At 38.6% G+C, this 18,406-nt stretch overlaps 1 long non-coding RNA gene across 3 annotated transcripts; it reads left to right on the top strand.

Annotated features, from left to right (window-relative positions):
* The first annotated feature begins 11,733 nt into the window (after positions 1 to 11,733).
* LOC131229620 (uncharacterized) lies at positions 11,734 to 17,858 on the top strand. Of its 3 annotated transcripts, none has more exons than XR_009163489.1 (4): positions 11,734 to 11,889; positions 13,378 to 13,569; positions 13,662 to 13,736; positions 17,635 to 17,858. It is a non-coding gene; the product is annotated as an uncharacterized LOC131229620 (long non-coding RNA). The 3 variants fall into 3 exon arrangements; XR_009163488.1 differs by lacking the exon at positions 17,635 to 17,858 and adding an exon at positions 12,956 to 13,000 and having other exon boundaries at positions 13,662 to 14,003; XR_009163487.1 differs by lacking the exon at positions 17,635 to 17,858 and having other exon boundaries at positions 13,662 to 14,001.
* Positions 17,859 to 18,406: the final 548 nt, after the last annotated feature.

The following is an 18,406-nucleotide window of genomic DNA, read 5'->3' as shown; positions in this document are numbered from 1 at the left end:
GTCCCTGGGGTCCCATCATAGGGGTCTTCATCCGATGTCAAACCCGTGTCTATTTGGTGTCACCACACGATTGAATGAGTGATAACTCAGTGAAAATTTCCCTCAAAGATTCATGCATATCAAATCATTCCCATGTAGTTTAAACCAACATATCCAATTCATAGATACGGTAATAGCATATGTACATGTGCATGGCTGTATGAATGTATGCTCAAGTCACAAATCTGGGAATGCACATCCAACTGTCAAAAGAAGAGGTCACACACGGTAGACTGCCTACTTGGAAAAGACCATGTAGGTGAGTGCGCACAAAGATATCTAACCTCCTAGAAAAATACTCAGGATACACCCGAGGAGGTTCTAAACCTGGAAATGCCTCATGAAAAGGGTAAGCAGCCCATAGTGGTGCAACTGCACATATTCTGATGGTTTAAATCAAGTAATAGATCCTTTAGCAAACCTAGCAGAATGTGGCTTACATTAAGCACTCGGTAAAGCTCACATGTCATGCGTGGATGTTATGCACCATGGTACTCATGTACATTCTTTAAATTTGATAAGATTACTCCTCAAATTGTAAACATAATTAAGTCATAAGGTTCTTAGCAAAAGATTAAACGTCCAACCATGAATTCAACATGGATCTTCATAATTTCTCTAAGCTCAAATGAGGGCTTACCAATGTAACGCGTCAATTTCAAGTATGATTAGATCATTGAAATTATTTAAGAGTCTCTTCTACATTTCTTATAAGGAGAATATTCCATACAAAATCTTCATTATGCAACTCGTATGATTAAATGAAATGAAGTTGTAAGACTTATGTAATTATGCCATTAGAAATATTCTCATAAACACGTAACTACCAACGTAATGTAGTGATGATGGGAATAATTGTACTCATAAAATTTGAATGATAGGATTCAAAGCATTACTTTATGTCATTCAATACTAAGAAATTAATTCTTGATCACTATATTCTACATCTATCCATATATTAGATTCGAGCTAGATTGGAAATTAAAGAATATAGGAAGCTATGAGGGCAATTCTTCACCATATCATTTATAAGATAGATTGAAATGAAATTTCCTATTTCATGTTATGACTGATAGAAGTGTACCCATAAACAAACAGTTACAAATGTGGCATAAGAATTATAAGACAAAATTCTATAAATATAGAATTTAAAGCAATAGGGTTTGAAACATTTCTTCATGATTATCAACACAAACTAGGGATAAAAGGAATGAAATCAATGTTTACAATACTCTAAAATTCTCTACACTTTAGGCTTAAAATTAACATGGAATTTAATGAATGAAAGAAGCAATGTGGGATATTCCTCACCTTGGGTGAGTGTTGTCCTTGATTTGGATGTTCTTATCCGGTGAAGCTATATGAGTCCTAAAATTAAAACAATAATGAATTAGATTTTTATTTCCGTTTCACATGAGGATTGCCCATCACATGGATTTTGGGCTTTGTGAATTACTCACATGATCTAATGAGGTTGAGAGTAAGATTATTCTTCAGATTAAACAGTTGAGGGCATTCCTGGATGCACAAGCTCAACGTGTTATTACTGAGTCAACACAGTCTAGTCATTAACATGAAGATGAGTGAATAAGAGAGTATATTTGCTATCTGTCCCTGGGTTATTTAACTTAGAGAATTAGTGATATCTCCAAGGGTCTTCCTGGTTAGTTCTAAACACAGAACCCTGGAGATAAAACGTGTTTGACTCGGTTGCACATTTGTAGAGTCAACTCACTAACGAGTTGAGTGTAGCATGATTTAAATTAGTTGGAATTCGATTCATGATACCTGATGGTGTAGGGGGATTGAAGTAAATTGTGCTCCAGATCTGATCTAAGTCAAGGTTTTACCCTGAAATACGGATTTTGGTCGAGTCAGTAAACTAATGCCTCACTAACAACTCAATCTCAAAACTCGGTTGAATAGCAATCTATTACCTGCGATTGCTTTCTGTTTGAGGATATTTTATGGGCTGGTTGGACCTTCCTGATCTACGACAGATAGACGTTGTTGGAGATGACCGACAGTGTTGGGATAGTCAGGATTTTCAGCGAGTTCGATTGGTTTTCTGGAAGGCCGAGTTGCCGTAGAGTCGGTGGTTCTGCAACTGAGTGAGATTGAGCCTCGGATCGAGCTGGCTGCTGAGGTAGAAGGAGCTCTCTCTTTCTCTCTCTCTCTCTCTCTCTCTCTCTCTCTCTCTCTCTCTCTCATTCCTCTTCTCAGTAAATGAACGATCACGGTCTGAAACTGACACGCTCACAGAAGCGGCTGAGTTGAGTTGCGATAGAAGTCCGCAACTCGCTCCAACGGCTGAACTTCTCTCCTTCTCCCTCTCTCTTTCTATTTCTTTCCTTTCTCGTCGCTTTGCATTAGGACTTGCCTTAAACTTCCAGGGTTTAAATAAACTTCTTACCGCTTCAAGAGGCTTCTGTTACTAATCATGGGATTAGCTGTGTTGTTAGGGAAAGAAGGATCGAGAATCCTTGCTTAGGAGTCTTTACGTCTGGTCCGATAATTGCATGGGCCTAGACAATTGTTCTGTAAGCGTTCTGGGATGGACAAGCCCTGCAATGAACGGCTCAGATTGGTAGATGTGTCATCTTCAAGGAAGGTGGGTTCTCGGCTGTTTTGGAGGAGATGGTTCGCTGATCATGGTGATCTTGCAACGACCAGCTGATCTGATGATCGGGGGCGTTTAAATGGGTTGGATTATATTTAGGAGGCTTATGGGGTCCATTACACGATGAGAGATGGACCGTAGATTGTTAGGAGCTCATTTGACTGACTTAATTTCGATGCTCCAAAATGCTTGAATGAGCCTTCTAGAAACTGAGGAAGGGTTGAGATCAGTAGAGCTAAAAACAGAATATCTTCCTTCCGCCTCTTTTTTTTTTTTGAATAGGGAGCCATTTCCAGTAATGGTAAGGGTGACAAGGGCTCCAACTTGCAGGGTGGACAAGCTCCGAATATCTGGAGCGAACGGATCCGCCAGCGACGAGTCGCTGATGTGGATCCGGTTGACGTGGATTTCTGCATTTGGCGATCGATAGTGTCGGCATCGCTGATTAGGGTGATGACCATGCACATGTGCATGAACTGCCACACATATTTCAGACATGGTTATGGTTAGTGGGTCACACTGATCATGATGGATGGTCCTAATCATGGAGACGGCTACTGCTGGTGGGTCGTTTTGGGATGAGAACGAACTTGGTTCATTTGAATTCCAAGACACGGGAAAATGGGAAGAAATTTCCATCTCTCTTGGTTTTTATGAGGTCAAACTCAATTTGACTGCATTCACAGTCCCATGTACTGCGGGTGTACACAATCTGTGCACAGGCATGTGTTTAAAAAGTGGGGTACTTGTTATGCTCGGTGTGATCTACACCGTCTGTTTGCCTTAGCAAGTTAACTACCTGTCTTTGGTTAAATATTAGCTAGATTTAAGGTCCAGATGGGCTGTTTGGTTGATTTATCAACCGTAAGTTTTGGTTGGTTTGGTCTTAGTAGTAAGTTAACACCTAGAATTTTCAAACATGAGTTGTTACACGTACATCATCATGAGTCATCTTGAGCTGCGTAAAACAATATCTATCGTTAAAAGGGAAAATAAAGTTGATGAACTTCACCCACTCATCATCGCATTGGCATGTTGGTTGTTTGAACATGTACACTTGACAGTACTCTCCAACTACAACTATGCAGGCTATTGATGCGAGAACAACTATACACGCAGCCATCTCTTCCCCATCCAAGCTATCCATCCTCTTATTTATTACATACATTTTGGGAGAAAAAAGACATTAATATCAGTCGTTGACCTTATACATCCAAAGTAGGCCACAAAGTTTTAATATGATATGAGACAAACAATTTCCACACTGGTCTTTTTATAGAAATTTTCACATTGGTCATTTTATAGGGACTACATGTCTTCTGCCTGCTAGCGGACTACGATATAGTATGCAGCCCACAGACGAAGTCATATCAAGAGCTTCAGGTGTGAAAATGTTAACACTAAAAATATATATACACATGAATTGCATTTTATCTGAAATATGAAACTGATCATCCAACGCTAAGGAGTATTTAGTAGGTAGGAGGATGGGTGCGGTGTAATGACTTTATCAAACGATTAAGTTATGGAGACATTATAGAGTAGAAAAGAGTTCTTGTTTCATTACAAACCCCTATATATGTTACCATCAATTGCATGGAAGATGTAAACTTAGACAAGCTGAAGGAGTGCAAAGTCAAGTAGGAAAAAGACAGATGTAAAGATAGCGAACGTACCTTCAATGCAATTGTGTCATGCTAAAGTATCACTTCTAGACTGATAGAAGGAAGTAGCATGTTAGTTGTAGAGCCTACTGTATCCGACTAGTCAAGTTACTCTATTAATCCATCAGCAAAATATGGAATGGTGTAAAAGAGTAGTAAAATTACATGGGATATTTAAAAGTAAAAGATTTATAAAGTACATATGAAGAGTAGACATAAGATTAATATGGCCACATTTACGGATGTAACTCCGTCAAAATCAAGTAGCTGAAAACATGGCAAAGACAGAAAAGACACCATGATAATTGTCCTAAGAAGCTGCTTACATTTAATTGGCCAAGTAGTTATCGATGATTGGCTACTTTGAGGTCCACATCATTATATGTTCGTTAATCCAATAACCATATAATGATGTGCAGAGAGATAGTGTAGTCATTAATTTTCCAAATTAGACATGAGAAGACTGAAAGCATGAGGTAGTGTAGTCATTAATCCAGTGTTGGATTCGATCAATATGGTCCACTAGCATATTTTATTAGCCTTATGTCTAACATTCAGGTGTTGCCCTATTAATGGCCTGTGCAATCCTAACTAGTTCTCTCGCCAATTGTTTACACCCCTTGCTTACACAACTATCATTATAAGTGTAAGGCTTGTATCTTAACCTGTACTATTCCGTAGGTTTCCGCGGTCCTCCCGGTCGAATTCCGGCGACCTGCGACGCGTAGACAGCAGTCGTGCGTGATCCTGAGTTATGTGCCATATATCAAAGTTAGCTCGACTCGAAACTTGTATCCTTGCGACCGCGCCGTCGCCGCGGTTCCAATGCCGCGTCTTACATACCGATCCGATACCTTAGCCAGGAGATGTGGGCCGGCGTTCAGTTCAAGAAAACACCGCGTGTTTACAATCCCAAGAGAATCTCTACAACAATTTCTATCAATCAATCAATCAATCAATCACCTCATGTCAAGTACAAGAGCAACTCCAAAGTCAACTCTCTCCTTCTCTCTCTCTTACACACCCATATATGTCAAGTATATCTATCAACTTACATCCATCACTCACACCCATCACCTTTCTTACAATCACCCCTTCTCTCTCTCTCTTTCTCTTCACATTTTCCAAGCAAGTAAAGGAGTGCACGTCCAAGCACTTCCAAGAGAGAAAATAGTGGGTTGTGTGGCCCACTTTTCATCCCAAGATCTATTATCCTAGCCCTTCATTTCTCATCATCTTCCATCAAAGTGAGACATAAGGAGTCCGGCGTTCCGTCAGACTAAGAAGATCGAACGGTGAGTGTTCTATAGCCCTAGATTTTATTCTTTTGATGATGGGCTAAGTGAGGCTTACTGATTGATGGTATGGATCTCACTTTGGACCCTAGATGTGGCCGATGGCCCACTATGATTCACATGATCATTCCATTATGGGGCCAATCTCCATGGACCTCATCATGATGTTTACTTTTTAGTTTGAAAGAGGTCATTTAGACCTTCCATTTTAGTGGAGAAGGAATCTCCACCATTGATTTTTGATTTGATGAGCCCATATGTATTGGGACCCACTTGATGTATGATCGAATGCATGAAAGGGAGGGCCCATAGTGTCGGGGTCCCTCCATCGCACGTGTCTCCTTCTTTCTCTCTCTCTCTCTCCCTCTCTTTTTCATTTATTTTTGTGTGTGATGATGTGGCTGTGTGGCCCACTCGGATGTACCCCACCTTGATGTATGTCTTATCCACACCATCCAACCTTATGGTGGCCCACCTAGGCAGCATGCCTGTAGGTGGGGCCCACCTTAGATATGTGTTATATGCAAACCGTCCAGTGTCCAGGGACAGTGGACATGGCTTCACAGAGAAGTGTGAACGGACAGTGTGGTGTACCGACGGCAAAACAAAAATATCAGTTTGATTTAAAAACTTGGGTGTCTTGCTCATGCAGGCCCCACCTTGATATATGGGTCTAATCCATGCTGTCTATGCCATTCCCCAGCTCATTTTAGACGTTGAGCCGAAATATGAGGCCAATCCGATTATCTGGCGGGCCATGTCATAGAAAACAGTGGTTTCTATTGTTAAAATCCATTAGGGCCCACTTTGATGTTTCTATACACCAAAACACATCGCATATTGGGCTCATTTAGACTGTCTTAAGCCATAGGATCCAATGGGTAGAGTGGATTCCCCTGATGTGGGTCCCACCTAGGAAAAACCTCGAGAAAACTAAAAATAAATAAATATATAAAAATCAAGCAGCAGCAGGCGTTATTGCTGCAAATGTCCAGAGGACGAGCAGCAGTGTCCTGCTGCGCTCCTGCGCCGCTGGACGGAAGGGCAAGGACCATGGGTCCCAGCCACAATGTATGAGTTTTATCAATGCCGTCTAGGCATTTGCTCGACCGTCCATTCGCTAGACGGCCAGTGGACCCCACCCCTGATGGATGTGTCCAAACTGTCCACCCTTTTGGCAAACTCATTTTAAGGCTTAAGACAAATAAGACATCTATTTATCAAGTGGACCACATTGCACAGTGTGGATTGAACGTCTACCATTGAACTCCTTTAGGAGTGTAGAAGTTTTGGATCGGTAGGAAATTTGTTTTTCCTCTTAATTCAGGTCTGTGTGACCTTATGATCAGATTGGATGGGAAATAAATGTTATGGTGGGCCTTGGGAATTTTAATGGTGGAAATCATTATCTCCACTTATATTTGGGTGTGGCCCATTTGATATACATATAGCCCATGTGATGTGGCCCACTTGCCATATGAGGGCCCATTGTGATGTATGCAAGGCCCATGAGTTATGGCCCATTGCAATATACATAAGGCCCATTGGTGTAGCCCATTGATGCGGCCCACTTGATGAATATAAGGCCCATGTGATGCGGCCCATTTGATGTATTTAAGGCCCAATGAGATGTATATAAGGTCCATTGTAATGCGTGGTTCCACCATGGTTTGTGTAATGATGTTTATGACGGGTCGTGCCTTGGTAGCAATGATGGTTTGACGTCCACATTGTAAGGATAATGTTGGTTAAATGTCCGCATTACAACTCTCCCTAAGACCCATTGATAGGTCCATACTTGTTGTGTGTAAGCCATCTAGGCCCATCCTCGTTGGAAGAATAGTTCATTACCATTTAAAATACTTAGTATAACTCCATGATTCATGCTCATACGCATCATATGTATGCTTGATATGAGGAGTGACTGATCATAGTATATGTCATTGGACAGATTATTTATGAGACTCATTAATAGGAGTTACCCACATGAGCGCACGGTACGCGCAAGATTGCTACATGACTTGACGGTGTGACTCATGCATCTCGCATACGTGTGATATGATTGTTGTACGCCCTAGCGACATCTGGGCCGTACCCTCCACAGGCATGTCGTGGATGGTTAGATGGGATACCAGAAATGTTTAGTTCGAGCATCTGGGCACTTTGGATGTCTGTGGGTGAAGGTCCATAAACCTCTGAGGCCAGGAGACGCCCCAACGTCTAAACCGAGTGGATACATGAGCGCCCGAGTGTCGAATACTAGTAGGTCGCGTCTCCCACTGTGTCGTGGTTGGTTTGGAGGAGGTGTGGCCTTATCCGCCCGAGTGAGGGGGCTGTAAGCTAAACTGAGTATGACCACACTACGTGAAAAATGGAAAAAAAAGGATGGATTTTGAGATGGTCCAAGATCGTCTCTAAAATTCCTTGGTTTAAAGACAGTTTAGAGACGGTCGTAAGCTATCTCTAAAATTTTAGACGGCTCTTGACCGTCCCTAATATTGTCTTAAAATGTTGAACGTCCACAAATCATTTACGATGGTCGAAGACCATCTTATATGCTGTCATCTGAGACGGTTAAAGACCGTTCGAATTAGAGACGGTCTTTGACCGTCTTATATGCAGTCATTTGAGACGATTATTGGTCGTCCACATTAGAGACGGTCATTAGCCGTCTTTTACTTGTAATCTGAGACTGTCAAAGACCGTCTCTATTAGTGACAGTCCTTAGCCGTCTTATAGCCCTGTTAAAGACCGTCTTCATTAGAGACTGTCAAGGACCGTCTCTATTAGAGACTCATAAAGACTATCTCTATTAGAGATGGTCCTTAGCCGTCATATAGCCCTGTCAAAGACCGTCTCTATAAGAGACGGTCCTAAACCGTCTCTTTAAATTTTCTTTTTCAAAATATCATATTTCTTAAACATTGTTAAAAATTAAGAAGCTTAAAAAAATTATGAATTTCGAAAAAAAAATAATTGAGAAGCTTAGAAAAATAATTAACAATGTTTAAGAAAAAATAATATTTTGAAAAAAAAAAGATTTCGATAAAAAAATGATATTTTGAAAAAGAAAATTTAAAAAATTAGACAAAATTGTGAAAAATTTGACAATTTGAAAAAAAATATATTTAAAAAAAAGAAAACTAGATTTTGTATTTTGACAAGAAAAATTGAAAAGTGAGATTAAAAAAATGATATTTTGAAAAAGAAAATTTAAGAAATTAAACAAAATTGTGAAAAAATTGGCAAATTGTAAAAAAATATATATTTTAAAAAAGAAAACTAGATATTGTATTTTGACACGAAAAATTGAAAAGTTAGGTAACAAAAGTGAGATTTCGATAAAAAAAATGATATTTTGAAAAAGAAAATTTTAAAAATAAAACAAAATTGTGAAAAAATTGACAAATTGTAAAAAAATATATTTTTTAAAAAAGAAAACTAGATTTTGTATTTTGACAAGAAAAATTGAAAAATTAGATAACAAAAGTGAGATTTTGATGATGTGTTGTATATCCTTGCCGCCCATACGTTTCTCTAACCCATTCTTGGACAGGGTATAAAAAATTGTGTAGATTTAAATCTTAAGTGGACCACACCACTGGAAAGAATGATAATATAGTACCTCGCCATTAAAAATTATAAAGAGCATATTGTAAGGTTTTAGTAATGTTTATTTGCAATCCAACTTGTTGATAATGTAAAGAAGATCTAGATGAAGGTAAACTACAAAGATCAAATTGATCTAAAACTTTTGTGGCCTTCAAAAGGTTTTTAATGGTTATTCATCATACTGTTTTGATTGGTATAGCCCACCTAAGATTATTTAGTTCTTATGATTTGAAATCACATCATAAAATATGATGGAAAAATATATGGACGGTGTCGATATACATAAAATATATCAAGGTGGACCTTACATGGTTAGAGTAACACCCATGAAGGAGTTACCTAAATGGTGAAATGGTACTATAAGGTCACCTCATGGGAACTTTCCATGAGGGTAATCTGTGTGCGCCCCACCATGATGTGTGTAGAACATCAACACCATGCATTTGATGTGTCCCCTTTAAGTCCCAAAATCAGTCATGTACGAAACTCAGGTGGGCCATAGCATCTAAAACTATGTGAAGACATCCCTAAAACATATAAAAGTATTTGGTGGGGCCCACATGAGTTTTGGATGTGTATGAAACTTGGTCTGACTCCTCATCCAAGTGGGACACACATAATGAATGGGCTGGATCTATGAACCACATCTAGGTGGGCCCAATAAATGATTATGAAAGTTTTAATGGGAGGGTAACCCTCTCAACTATAGTAAGTGGTGTGGCCCACCCAAGTCATGGATTGACTTTATTTTTAAGCTCGTGGCCCACCATGGAATGGTGCATCTAACTGACGGGGCAGATCCAAAGTTCAAGTGAACCCACCATAGAAAAGAGTGGGATAGTAACACCCACTATTGAAACCTTTTTAGGAACCATCACGATGTTTATTCGAGATCCACCCTGTTTATAAGTTAATACAGACATGGAATAAGGGAAAACATATAATTAGCTTGGTTGAAAACTTCTACGGCCCAAACTAAGGTTTTAATGGTAGGCATTCAATCCCCACTGTTTTTTGTGATGGGGTCCACTCGAACTTTGAATCTACCTCCCAAAATTTTTCAATGATAGAAGTTCAGTTTATACTTATAATATAAAAATAAACAGTACAGTAAGCCTGAGGAGGATTTTAATGATGGATATCCAATTACTATTGGTTTCATGTAGTGTGGTGCACCTGAGATTTCTGTGGTGGGGTCCACTATAGAATTTTATCTTCCACATTCTTTGGCTCATGATGTAAAATGATCTCTCAAAATGGATGGACACTGTGGATATAACAAATACTTCATAGTGGGGCCCACAAAACTTTGTGGATGTTGGTCGGTGCTCTATAGGTTCCACCATAATGTATGTGTTTCATCCGTGCCATTCGGAGGGTCTGTTTGGGCAGTAGGATTAGAAGGGAATAGGTGGGATGGGATTCATCTGGTCCTGTGCCAACTCCACTCCATGTTTGGGAAGAATGGGAAAGCTTGGAATTACATTAAATGGAATTGCATTGGGTCCCGTGCCAATTTCACTCAATGTTTAGCAAGTTGTGTAGGTCCCACCATGATGTGTGGGCTATACCCACACCGTCCACCCATTTATCGAGATTATTTTAAAGCAAAGACCAAAAAATCAGGTAAATCTAAAGCTCAAGTGGACCCCACCATAGAAAGCAACAGAGATTGAATACTTAAAGTTGAAAACTTCTTTGGGGCCACATAAGTTTTGGATCTACCTCGTTTTTAAGTCCATGCCATAAAATGAGGTTACAAAACAAATGAACGGTTTAGATATAACACGTGTGTTATTCTTAATAATTTCAAATGATGGCGGGTATATTCATTCAATATACCACCGTATTATCAACAAAACATGGGATTAATTTTATCCCATGGCATTAGTGACAATCCCTGCCATGGGTAATAATTATGTTTTTTGAATCCCAGCCCACCTAATCCCTTCTAATCCCACCGCCGAAACAGACCCTGAGTTTTGAAGGTAGGTTTAGCTATTGTTGCAGTTTTGTATGGTGGACGTCCAACCGTCCTGAGTTTTCTCATTTTGTGGTCCACAAGAGATTAATTAGGGCTAATTTTTTGGGATCAATCCTAAAAAAATGTTGATAAATGGATGGACGGCTTGGATGAAACATATCCATCATGGTGGGCCCAGAGAGTCCTCCCCTTTCCAACGATATGTTTACCATTTTTTCTTCTGTACAAAAGTCACAGTTTTGTACAGAATGTAAAACAGTGGTGACTAGTTCATGAAAACAGTGGCAATGATATAGAGTTATCCAGACCATTCAAATAATCCTTCTAGTTGTAAATGTTTAATATTTATAATTATCTTAGATAATACAATTTAACCATCCAGAAAATGGTCCCTCTTGCATGTACGGATGTTAACAGATTGTTTGCTATAAAAATTGGTAAACACACTGTTTCAGATTTCAAAGGTTTATCTTATTTAGAAGAGGAATTGCAAGCGCCATTTTTTCTTTTCCATTTTCAAGCAGCGCATGCCAGCCCGCGAGCGCCATTTGCTCTTTTCCATTTTCAAGCAGTGCATCTCAGCCCTCAAGAGCTTCTCCCATTTTCAAGCAGCGGCATCCCATCGCCATCGAGCAGCGGCATCTTCCATCGCCATCGAGCAGCGTCTTCAAATAAGTGAGCTTCTCTTTCCTCGCCGATCGGACCCACCATGATGTGTTTTATGTGGCCCCACTATGATGTATGCCTTAGCTTTTCTCATCGAATGGATGTTTTCTCTAATAAAAGGAACCATCTCTCTCTCTTTCTCACTCAAAAGGAGAGATCGGGACCATTAGAAAAGGGAAGTTTGGGCAGAACTTGCCCACTGATGAAATCTTTCTAGAACCTACTTGGTCAAGGGTTTTGATCATCATTATAACTGATGGTGGGCCCCCAATAGGTATGGTGATCTGACTCGTCTTGGACTGGTTGCGTTTGAATTGGGAAGAGGATGAACAAAAGAGGACTTGGCATGCGAAATCTGACTTGGTTGAGACGGGTCTGAATATGGAAATGTTTGTTTGTTGCGACTGATTGACAGAAACTGGATGGTTTGTGTTATTTATCAGAGTTTTGTGATCAATACTGTGAGAGAGTCGCTTGTTGGGGTTGTTTGATCAATTTGAAAATGGGATGATATTGCTCATGAGGAATTATATGAAGCATGGTTTCCATTTCTATCAGGTGGGACTCATTTTTTGGTAATCCGGAATATTGTCTGCTGCATCCTGCCATTGATGAGCTGTGTACCAGATATATACTCAATAGGACATTTTCACCTTTTGATTTCTTGATATGTATTGATGGTAAAGAAGAGAAATGCAACAATCATCCAATTCAAACTGAAAAAAGACAAAAAAAAAGTCTCATGATTGGTCACTGGGATCTTCTAATCTGGAAGTCTTTTGGGTCATGATCCATTCACAATGGCATGCAACAGAGCAAGGTTTGGGCCATACAAAACCATAGGCCCTACTTGTTAGAACTGAAAGTCCATGTATGTTGTGCAAAGATGCAGATTCTGCATTGTATTATGTATCTGTTTATTTTGCTAAGTAGTTACATTTAAAAAAATAAAAATAAAATAAACAACTTGAGAGAGAGAGAGAGAGAGGAACTTAGCCTAGGTCACAACTAAAGATCGTGAGTTTGGAGGAATTATATGCTTATCAAAACTGAAAATCCTTGTATATTGTGCAAGGATGTGGGTTGTGCATCGTATCATTCCTCTGTTTATTTTGCCAAGGTATGAATTTTCTATTTACCAACTTTGAATGAAGGGACTGCCATACTTCCTTTGATCCCTATAGTTGTTAGAGAACTACCTAAGATGAAATTTCTAGCTATTCGATAGACATAAAAGAAATGAACATGACAGTGGTCCACACTGAGCGAGAAAAGGCAAGAGATTGGACTGTTGGCATTTTCTAATCTCACACACTAATCTCACACACATGATGCCATATATGTGGGAACATGGATCTTGATTCCATCTTATGGTTCCCACCGTCAATTGAATTGAGACCCAGCTGAGTTGGGTCTTTTTTTCTTTTCTTTTTTTATTAGTTAAAAAGTATGGTGTTGTGAAGTGAAAATAGTGATAGGAAAGTGTAATTGTGTCAGGTTGGTGGATACACAGTGGAGTAAAAGGGAGACAACACTAGTGCAGTGAGAGGAGCAGGTCATGATTTCTTTCTCAATCTTTTTTTTTTTTTCTTTTTAGTAGAAAATCAGTAATAGTTTGTTGATGATAACATTTATAGGATAATGAGAAAGTGGATATGCGAAGGCTTGTTGATTGGAACCAATCAAAGGGTAGGTGTTTATGAAATACAATTGCTTTCACGTCATGTTGGTAATGACCTTCATGATTTACTATTCTTTGCTTTTCTCTGTCATATTCACAGAAGTCTTGAAGCTAATTGCAATACCTGCTTAAAGCTTAAAAAAATGGGTTCAATTCCTTGCCCAAAAACATATCAGTATGTATTCAATTATCTTTCGTTGTGCTTCAGTGTTATAATCAGGACAATCTACGTTGGATCATTGATGATGGTTTTGTACGTCACATGTCTAGTCACCAAAAAATTGTACATCAGCATGTCTGCTATTAGAGTTCTTTTTTCCTTGGAATTTGTTGTAAAGATGCCATCTTTTCATGTTTTTCTTTGATTTGTCTGTGGTGATGATTTTCCACATCTGAACTTTATGGCCCAGTTTGTCAGAACATCTCCATGTTTAAAAGGTGATACTATCAAAAAGTTCATGGTCTGTGCACCAAAAATCCTAAGATTGGAAGAACCATTTGCATAGAATTTGAGTAAGACCATGCCACCATATGAATGGACCATACTCATTTTCATCCCAGGTGATATTTATGAATGCCGCACTCCTTGTGCATGTCTTTGATGTTACACAAAAGCAACATGACAACGGAAGATAAAAGAACATGGTACCTTAAATATAAGGTATTAGTTGGTGATTTCTCCTTGGAAATGGTCGCCCAATTGCACTGGCTAGATCAAGGCGCTTGATATGCGGGAACTCAAAAATTGTGCAGTTGGCGTGTATTAACCGCACAATTGCTTACTCATAGTCCCAAGATTGGGATGAGTTGAACAATCCTAACCTTTGATTCGCGGACACCTGTATGTTGAAAATGGGATTATGCGAATTTTGTCATTATTTTTTATGTTTCTGTTTATTGGGCGTTCATGATATTGTGGTTTTAGGCAAAGTTGATGTTTATGGATGATGTTTGTCTTGGTTGCAGTCCCATGTCTAAAATGTTATGACGAGTTCCGTGATTTCTTTTATTGATAATATTAGTGAGTTATAAGCTGCTGCAAATGTTATGATGAGTTCCGTGATTTTTTTTTTTCTGTGATGCCAGTGCATGCCATTCCAGCCCCAGCAGCTGGCAGTTTACATTGTCCTAAAGCATCAAATGCGTACACATTGCACCTAAGATGAATGGTGTTAAGGAATCTGTTCCCTCTAAAAAGTGTAGTGGACTCCCTATAAAGGGGCACAAAGCACCTCTGAACAAATGCAAACTCTTAAATTTCATGAAGTTGTTGTTGCCTTGGTGCAAGCCGCTACAAAGGCCAATGGTGAGCCTGAAAATGTATGTTAAGTGTCACAAGCAGGTATTTCAGTTGTAGCTAGCCGTAAGTTTTCTTTAGGTCGAAGCAGTGGGATCTATGTTATTGACTGGCTATCTTCAGGTTGAAGTCATTGATAGTTGGAAATATAATTGTATGACTGCAACTAGTGACTGTAATCAAATTATTGGCTGCATTATCATTTCAACCAAAGAAAATTGTTTTTTTTTCATTGTTTTATTTGTCAGTTGACTTAAGATGAAACTTTCTAGTATTTTCAGTCTTTTGGCTGCATGAATGGATTACCAACCTGCTTAGCTTTCATATTATAGTAATCATGTATAATTGGAGCCAACAACACTAATTTATAATTTGAACTATAGATATGCGCATGTGTTTGTATTTGCAAGTTTGTAAATGTTGGTTCAGAATTGTATTCCAGTCATTTCTACATATTTAGACATTGAAACTCATTTTTTCAAATTAAGCAACCTTGGTTTGGTGAGATCTAGTTAGTTTGTAATTTTGTGTTAATGTTTGTACGTATCTTCTTCATTTTTCCTCTCTTGACATTCCCTTACTATGCTTTTTATCAAATTTGTAGGACTCTCCCAAGAACAGAGATTTCCTGGGTGCATTCTGGGACAAGGCAGCATGTAAAAGATTTCTGCATTCGAAGTCAAGTGCCCGAGTTAGCAGCAAATTCCTCCCTTTAACCAAGATAGACGATTATTTATGCATCCACTAATTAGGTAGGGTTGTGCATATCTTTTTCTACATATTTCATTCTTAAAAGTGTGTTCATGCTGTGTTGGTGGGCATCAAGCCTAATCTTTGGCTGACCTTTGGGCATTTTGGTTGAAAACAAAGCAATGAAGACCTGATAGTAGAATAACTAGTTGTTGAAGAGGATAAATGGTGGGGCATTTCTTATATTCTTGGAGATGATTTATATATATATATATATATATTCTAACCAAAATTTTATTAGAAAGAATGAAAGCCAGGGGCTATACACCGGAAGATACATTTCCTCAGGTGCTTTGTTTTTTCTTGAAATTGTTCAAAGTAACCGTCAATGGTTATCAAACTGAAATAAATTTATTTTCTTACTAAAATAATGGCATTTTTTGAATGGCATTCTTAATAAATTTAATTTTCTCCTTTTTTTGCATGCCAAAATGATAATATTTCACATCTTTTTTTCCAGATTTTTGCCTCTATTTACCGCTCTATGTAGATGGGTTGATCTGATTTCCTTGTTTTTGATTTGTTTTTTTTTCTTCCTTTCTTGAAATTGATGAGATTTTTACCTTTTCATAGGGCTGATATGATTAAAACTCATGCCTTGAAATTTTCCTATGGGAAAGGTCTTAAGTGTACCACCAAAGTCCTACAATACATAGAACTGGACACCTTGCTATGGCGGTTTTGTGAACTAAATGTTGTTGATGATTATGTCCACCCACTTTATTTAAATATATATCTTAATCTTACTTTTTTGCTGGTATGTTCCTTTGTACTTGCAACCTTAATAGAATCTGTGACCTGTCTAGCAATGTTACAAAAACTCCTATATTCTGTTTCAACCAAATATGCTTGCTTGTCACACATGCCAACACACTTATTTGGATAAGATCTATCTTTTTTTTTCGTTATTTTTTGTTTATCGTTTAATTACCATTGCCTTAGTTCCTCTTATAGTTAACAGTTTACTGTTAGTGCAGTTTTAATTCACATGTACTACACTAAAAAACTTTCTTAATATTTTACACTTGAATGATCTAATACTTACAAATGGGTTTGCTCTGTTCTGTTTCTTCAAGTTTGCTATTTTCTAATGACTACAGACCGTCAACATCAAAGTAGCACATGAGTGACATCTAGGCCAATCTTCGAGTGGGCCGCTATGGGTATCTTTGTCGATCGTGTATTATCAGGATAGTCTGATCATGAACCATTGACATATGCATACGTGCGTGGCCCACTGAAGAACTAGGCCAACCTGAACAGTTGCACTCGCGATTAGGCAATTGCATTGCTCTATCATTCATGGCTTGTTTTTCATCTTCTTTTGTGGGGTTGAATCTTTTCATATATTTTATCAACTAAATCCAGAAGTTTGTGATTGGGGCTTGATAACGAAGAAAAGTGGCAGTGAAACCGCACCCAAAAAGCCTCAAATTGGAACACCGTCGCCATTATCGCACCGAAATTCCGTCTTTCAAATATGTATGTCCTTTTGAACCTTTCTTAATTGCACAAGAGGCTGAACCATCTCTGTATGTTACACATAATTTGTTATTCATTAGTTTCTATAAATAAAAATAAGAGGATTGATCTTAACAGTATGGTCGTCATGCACATAGACAGAAAATGCTTGCAATGAATGTTTATGAGTACTTGGTAATTTTGGAGAGTGCTGGAGCCGACGCTTTCAGAGTCCGAACTCATTCTTTTGAAAAATAAAAAAATGGGAATATTAGTAAATATGGATTTTCTTGTTAAGTAGAAAATGGAAGATGGATTGAAAAAATATAAAAGAGATTTTTTTTTTCTTCTTTTTTGCTTCAAGAGAGAGAGGGACGGAGAGGTGAGAGTGGGGAAACATCGGTGGCTTAATTAAAAAGAACTACATAATGGCTTGATTCCAATCTGACTTTTTGGGTACGTAGGCAGCCGTTCGTAATATACTAGAATATTGGTGCAGCCACAATCTTTTTTCTCCTTTGAATTGTAACAGACTGTATCGGTTGCATTTTTCTCTATCATACAGGTTGTGGCTATCAAAGATATAATCTCATCTCCTTATAGGGAAACATTTAATGATATTTACAGGTAAATTCATTTTTTCTTATTCCTTATATTGTTTCCCAGTTATATTTATGTTGGTTTCAGAGTACATGTAGCGATAAAAATTGTTGGTCGATTGTAGCTTGTAGACAAAGGGATGAGTAACTAACAATATAAATATGGGAGGCCTTTCCCAGGTATCCAGATACTTTTAGATATATTTATGTTGTTTTTAAATGTATTAGTTCGAAATTGATGGAGCAGACCTGGATGTGTGTCGGAGCTATCCAGATGTTGAGCGGGGGTCCCTGAAAGGTGGGAACCGCTATTATGATCATGATGAAGCTGTCTATTTCCTATGGACAACATTGCAGGGGCCTGGCCATTTGGACAGGTCGTGTTTATGTATTTGCTCGAAATTAATGGATCAGACCCGGATGAGCGTCGGAGCTATTCGGATGAGCGGGGGTCCCTGGAAGGTGGGAATCGCTGTTATGATCATGATGAAGTTGTCCATTTCCTATAGACAACATTGGAGTGGCCTGGCCATTTACATAGGTTGTGTTTATGTATTTACTTGAAATTGATGAAATAGACCCGGATGTGCGTCGGAGTTATCCGAATGTTAAGCGGGGGTCCTTGGAAGGTGGGAATCGCTGTTATGACCATGATGAAGCTGTCCATTTCCTATGGACAACATTGGAAGGGCCTAACTAATTGGAGCAGGCCGTGTTTATATCTGTATTTGCAGGGAC

The sequence above is a fragment of the Magnolia sinica genome, chromosome 16 (assembly GCF_029962835.1).
Source record: "Magnolia sinica isolate HGM2019 chromosome 16, MsV1, whole genome shotgun sequence".
Taxonomy (NCBI): Eukaryota; Viridiplantae; Streptophyta; class Magnoliopsida; order Magnoliales; family Magnoliaceae; genus Magnolia; species Magnolia sinica.
This window is presented reverse-complemented; position numbering and strand designations above follow the sequence as displayed.